General features: G+C 36.9%; 1 long non-coding RNA gene across 1 annotated transcript; it reads left to right on the top strand.

Annotated features, from left to right (window-relative positions):
- The first annotated feature begins 6,261 nt into the window (after positions 1–6,261).
- Positions 6,262–6,662, top strand: LOC141390514 (uncharacterized). Its single transcript, XR_012409387.1, has 2 exons — positions 6,262–6,489; positions 6,566–6,662. It is a non-coding gene; the product is annotated as an uncharacterized lncRNA (long non-coding RNA).
- The last annotated feature ends 363 nt before the right edge of the window (positions 6,663–7,025 follow it).

Below are 7,025 nucleotides of genomic sequence, written 5' to 3'. Positions count from 1 at the left end.
GGAGTATACATTGAACAATAAGGGGGATAATATACATCCTTGTCTGACACCTTTTGATATTACTATGTCTTCCGTGCATTCTCCGTTTACGTCGACATGTGCAGTCTGATGCCAATACAAGCTTTTTATACATCGAATTTCATTCTGCCCGATACCAATGGACGTAAGAATCTCTATTAACTTGTCGTGCTGTACTGTATCGAAAGCCTTTTCGTAATCAATAAAGCATATATATACATCTTTTTGAACAGCTTTGCATTTTTCAACTAGGATTTGTAGGGAAGAAAGAGCTTCGCGGGTTCCCATGCCTTCCTTAAAACCAAATTGGGAAGCACCCATAACTTTTTCACACTTCTCATATATTCGCCCATGAATTATTTTTAGGAAAATCTTCAATGCATGGCTCATTAGACTGATAAGTCTGTAGTCACTGCAGTGTTTCGGCTGTGTTTTCTTTGGTATAGTTATAAACTTTGATCTCAGCCAGTCATTTGGGTATTCCCCGGTCTCATATATGTAATTAAATAGCTTGTTCAGGATATTAATGTTATCTCCGTCTATTATCTTCAATATTTCCGATGGAATCTCATCAGGACCACATGCTTTTTTAAGTTTTAAGGATTTTACTGCTGACTCAATTTCTTGTTTGGTTATAGATGTTCCTTCTGGCGGTTCATTCGTCATCATCACATATGTTGATCGGTTCTGGTCGGCAAAAAGGAGCTTTATGTACTCCTTCCATATTATCATCTTTTCTGATATATCAAAAATAGGTTCATTTTCCTTATTGTATAGAATTTTAGGTATTGATTTGCGGTATACACCTGCCATTTCTTTGATCTTTTTGTGAAGATTGAAATCGTCATTTAATTGTTGCAATCTTTCAATCTCCTGGCATTGCCTGTTTATGAGATTATTTTTCGCAATTCTGATTGCGGATTGTATTTCTCTATTTAATTCGTAATATAATTCGTAGTTTCGATTTTTATGTCTTCGACGTTCCTCCATCAGATCTAGTATCTCCTTTGTCATCCATTCATTCTTTTGTGGTTTTGTTGTGATTCCTAGATTATTGTCCGCTATGGATTTTAGCGTATTTTTAAACAGAATTCCACATCTGTTCACTATCTGCAGCTTCAATTTTTCTAAATTCTTGATCAATGATCTCCCTCATTCTTGTCCTTACCCTTGGTTCCTCCAGTTTTCCAGTATTGAGTTTTCCACGTGTTTTTCTCTTTGCGTTTCTCTTCAATTTTGCTCTTATTTTTGTCATTAACAGGATATGATCCGATGGAACATCTGCCCCTGGATATGTGGATGTCTTCATTACACATGAAGAATAGCGTTTATTGATCAAAATATAATCTATCTGGTTCCGTATTATATTTGTTGGTTTGTCCTGAGGGGATTTCCAGGTATACAATCTTCTTTTTGGCAAGCAGAACATTGTATTTGTAATTTTCAGTCCATATTCTTGACAGAATTGAATAAGTCTGTCACCTCTATCATTTCTCTCGCCTAGTCCAAATTTGCCTGTTATGCCTGGTACAATATCTTGTCCAACTTTGGCATTAAAGTCTCCTTGGATGATAGTTATATCATGGGGTTTTGTCATATTTATTAGGTTCCCCGAAGGGGTACTTTTTATCAGCTTTCTATAAAAAATTTTGCACAGTGGGCATGGATGTAATTTTTGCGATTTAAAATTTAAAATCAATTTTTATCAATGATTGTACTTTTCGATTTTCTTGATTTTTTTTTGTATTAAACTACACTGTGCAGCACGAAAATTATTAACCATATTCTGACACCGCACCGTGATAGAAGACCAAAAAATAGAAGACACGTGTCTCGCCGTTTTCCCTATCTCATCAACTTTCGCGGTTGTAGGCCTTCAAAGGTTTGAGGCTTTAATGTAAAAAGGGGTATTTTTCAAGACTGTATCTTCAAAACCGTTGGGAATTTTGAACTTATCTCAGAGGCAAAGTTGTAGATCTTGTCTTAAGGAACAAAAATTGTGAACACATATAATCCATCAAACTTCATCTGCAAGGTCAAAATCGCCAAGGTTAAATTTATTTTAAAAATTTTTCTCGGGTTGTGGTCTGCAGCTATCAAACCGATCAAATTTGAAGCAAACAACCGACTACAAAAATGTACCTCAGATCCCAATAAACATCTTTCTAGAACATATGAACTCTGTATAGACGGTTCTTAAAGGTCAAAATAACAAAGCAAATGGGATTTTTATCCTGTTTTCTCCGGTTCTGGTCCACCGTTCAGTATTCAAGAAAACAACCATCTGCAATAATTTAGCAAAGACATCAGTGAACAACTTTCTGCAACATGCGAAATGTCTATTGACGTTTCTAAAAGATGAAAATAGCAAAAAACATTTGAAAATATTCAATTTTTACACTTTTTTCTCCGATTCTGGTCCAAAGATACTAAACCGCCCAAAATTAGGGATACCGCCAACTACAAAAATGTACCTAAGATTTCAGTAAACAACTTTCTAGAACATATGAGGATTCTGGGAATGATTCTCACGGCTGAAATTCAAGAACAATTAAATTATTTTTAACATTCCCCCTGCTCAGGTTTGAAAATAACAAACTGTTAAAAACTCCAGTAAATTTTTTTAAAGATTTTGTATTTAGTTGGTTGTTTTCTTGAATATAGAACGGTTTAGTATCTGTGGACCAGAACCAGTGAAAACAGGATAAACATCCCATTTGCTTTGTTATTTTGACCTTTAAGAACCGTCTATACAGAGTACATATGTTCTAGAAAGATGTTTATTGGGATCTGAGGTACATTTTTGTAGTTGGTTGTTTACTTCAAATTTGAAAAAAAGAAGAAGAAAAATTTTTAAAAGAAATTTAACCTTGGCGATTTTGACCTTGCATATGAAGTTTGGTGGATTATATGTGTTCACAATTTTTGTTCCTTAAGACAAGATCTACAACTTTGCCTCTGAGATAAATTCAAAATTCCTAACGGTTTGGAAGATATAGTCTTGAAAAATGGCCCCTTTTTACATCAAAGCCTCAAACCTTTGGAGGCCTACAACCGTGAAAGTTGATGAGATAGGTGTCTTAAATTTTTTAATCTTCTATCACGCTGCGGTGTCAGAATATGGTATGGTATTTTAACTATCATCTACGCACAGATCGAATGTATTTAGGGTCTTTTCAGAATTTTGTTTCCCGTTTTGGACATTCGAGCTTGCCGACAAAAATGTGGATTAGGATTAAAATTCAAAAGTGTTGGGGAGGAGGTACTTAAAGGAATGGACCGACATAGTCCATTACGAAAGTTGATCTTATTTTTAATAGATATCGCACCCACTAGTCCTTTCAGTGGGTCGTCGCATAAATTATGGACTAGAAAATCGATATCGGTCATTTTGGAAGTTAAACTAAATTTGGACAACATATTAAGAGATCCAAAGTTTTGAACAAATTGGTTGCCCCTTTCAAGAGACATCGTGCATTCCGTTTTGCAGTTTTAGTGAAATTTTTTTAAATATTGAGGGGGAAGTACCGGAAGTTATTGCCCATCTTCGAACTGAGACTAAGTTTGGACAAAATATGACAAAAGCCAAATTTTGGACCAAATCGGTTGATCAGTTTGAGAGTTATAGTGCCCTTCAGCGACTACATATAGTGCTATGGGGTTTTTACACCTTTCAGGCAGTTATCAAGAAGAATGGACCTGCCCCTGAAAAAACTTTTACCGTCGTAATTGAGGCAGCGAATGCATATGGCTTCAATAGAAATAAAAGCGATTCGAGAGCAGATTTAAAGTGAACTTATCCGAAATTTTGTGCGGGAGGTACGCAAAGTAGTGGACAAATATAATCCATATTCAAAACTGATATACATCTGGTAGATATATTAGGGTGTGTAATGTATGGACCACATCGGTCACTCCCTTCAAGACTTATCGTGCGCACAATTTTTTCGAAAATTTTTGAACTTTTGTGGGGGAGGTACCTGAAGGAGTGTACCGATATGGCTTGTCTTCGAACTTAAGCTGCGTTTGGACAAAATATGACGAAGGTCAAATGTTGGACCAAATAGGCTGATTCGTTCGAGAGTTATCTTGCGCTCCAACAACTACGCACGGTGTTATAGGGGCTTTTTGTACGTTTCAGGCTATATTCTCAGGAAGTATGGACTTGCCCCAGATAAAATTTGTACCGTCGTATGGGGGCGGTGAATACAAAATGTTACAACAACAAGTAAAAAAGTGTCAGTCGGCTTTGCTGACAGAGGTATACCCTCATCCAATGTGAATTGAAACTTTCATCTACGGACAGTTAGAATGTACGAGACATAAATGTGGATTAGGAATTAACACAAATGTTGAACTTTTGTGGGGGAGGTACCCTTAGGGAGGACCGATATGGGCCATTTTAGAAGTTAAACTAAATTTCAATAAAATATTAGGAGATCCAAAGTTTGGACCAAATTGGTTGCACCATTCAAGTGATATCGTCCTAACAGTTTAGTGACATTTTTGGGGAGAAGTACCGGAAGTTGGGATGGGTATTGCCCCATGAAACTAAGTTTGGATAAAATATGACGAAGACCAAATGTTGCACCAAATCGGTAGAACAGTTCGAGAGCCACATATGGTGACATAGGGCTTTTTACACCTTTCGGGATGTTTTCCCAAGAAATATGGACTTGCCCCTGAAAAAACTTTTACCGTCTTAGTGGAGGTAGCGAATTCAATTTGCTTCAACAAAAATCAAAGTGATTCGAGAGCAGGTCGTAAAGTGAACTTATCCGAAATTTTGTGTGGGAGGTAAACAAAGGAGTGGACAAATATAGTCCATATTCGAACCTGATCTATATCTGGTAGATATATTAGGATGTGCAGAGTATGGATTACATCAGTCACTCCCTTCAAGAGTTATCGTGCGCATATTTTTTCCGAAGATTTTTTAATTTTTGTGAGGGAGGTACCTGAAGGAGTGGACCGACACGGTTTATCTTCGAACTTAAACTATGTTTGGACAAAATATTACGAAGGCCAAATTTTGGACCGAATCGGCAGACCCGTTCGAGAGTTATCTTGCGCTCCAACCACCTCACACGGTGTCACAGGGGTTTTTTGCAACTTTCAGGTTATTTTTCTCAGGAAGTATGGACTTGCCACTGATGAAACTTATACCGTCGTATGGGGGGCAGTGAATACAAGTTGCTAAAGCAAAAATCAAAGCGATTCGAGAGTTGGCCCTAAACTGAACTTTTCAGAAATTTTGTGTGGGAGGTACCCGAAGGAGTGGACCGATTGAGTCCATATTGAACCCTTATCTAAGTATGGTACACATTTCACGATTGGCAAAGGACCAAATCGGTTACTCCCTTCAAGAGTTATAGTGCGCACAAATTTTCGGAACATTTTCGAACTTTTGTGGGGCAGGTACCGGAAGCAGTGGACCGATATAGCCCATCTATGAACTTAAACTATGTTTGGGCAAAACATTACGAAAGCCAAAATTTGAACCGAATCGGTTCATCCGTTCGAGAGTTATCGTGCGCTCCAGCCAGACAGACAGACAGACAGACAGACGGACGGACATTGCTCAATCGACTCCAAATTGTCTGAAACACATTTCGAACTTAAACTAAGTTTGGACAAAAAAATACGAAAGCCAAATTTTGGACCCAATCGGCTCATCCGTTCGAGAGTTATCGTGCGCACCAGCCAGACAGACAGACGGACGGACATTGCTAAATCGACTCCAAATTGTCTGAAACACATTTCGTCCAAACTTGGGGTCTAAAACCATTATATCGATGAGGCACATTTTGCCCGTATGAAAGTGTATATACCCTCGTTAGCATAAATGCTGAGGATATAAAAATCAACAGATTATCCTATATGGGCCCAAATATACAAACATTTGTACACATTTTATTAATTTTAGCCGGTGTAGGAATTTACCCTCGGAGTCGGAGCCGGAACCGGAGTCGTGAAAAAAATTGGTCTGGAGTCGGAAACCCCGATTGAAACACGACATTTTTTTACCAGAATGCTTTTAAGCTCTTAGGACAGAAATCCCTTAATTAAAATACCTCAACAAATGTGACTCGCTGTTGATGTGTAGGGGTGAGCTACGGCTGAAATCGAACTAAAGTATTACAAAGTACAACAAATTTTTCAGTGTTCACCATTTCCATATTAAATATTGTTTATTTCTTTTTATATCCGACTTCAAATCCACGAACCTGGTTTTATTTGCTTTTCAATTAATTCAACAATTGGTCACGCATTAATTTGCATGCTCACATCACTTAATTGGTAATTCATCACTACAATGAGCGAACTATTTAAAGCCCCCATGAAAGATTTCTTAATCATTCCACAATTCATCGTTGTGTCAAGTATTCCAAATACAATCTCCCAAAAATGAAGTTCCTAGTAATGGTTGTTGCTGCTTTCACCGCCCTATTGGCCTACAATGATGGCAATGTAAGTATTTAAAAACATTTCCAACTGGAAGAAAATTTAGAACATGGAATTTACATTTTTTCCTTATAATTTATAGCCACCACCAATCAATCCCTACTAATCGTAGAGAACTCCAGCAGTAATGATATAAAAACAATAGTCCTGAATAAAATGTTTCTAAAAGTGCATCAAAACTCAATCGTTTTTGTTAAAGCGTTTTTCATATTTGATCTTAGTTTATGATGATAGGTTCCTGTCACCGACCTAGTCAGAAGGGTGGGTCAAAATGGTAATTTTTAGACATTTTTTGTATTTTTTTTATTTAGTTTTTGCCTTTTTAAGGCGAAAACCATTATTTTTGTGAGGTTTTTAATTACTTTAATTAATCGAGCTATATGACCTTAGGAGATTACTGCTAGTTAGTCCAGGTGACTAGTCGTAGTAATAGTTAAGTATTGTAAAATTGAAAATACTTAAATAAAAAAAAATATTTTTTGGTGACAGGATAAAAAATTACTTCCAAATTTAGATCAAGTTCCAAGACGGATGGTATCGGC

The sequence above is a fragment of the Musca autumnalis genome, unplaced genomic scaffold (assembly GCF_047663935.1).
Source record: "Musca autumnalis isolate F117 unplaced genomic scaffold, ASM4766393v1 scaffold_1, whole genome shotgun sequence".
Lineage (NCBI taxonomy): Eukaryota > Metazoa > Arthropoda > Insecta > Diptera > Muscidae > Musca > Musca autumnalis.
The sequence above is the reverse complement of the archived record's forward strand: the minus strand, read 5'-3'. Positions and strand labels throughout refer to the sequence as shown.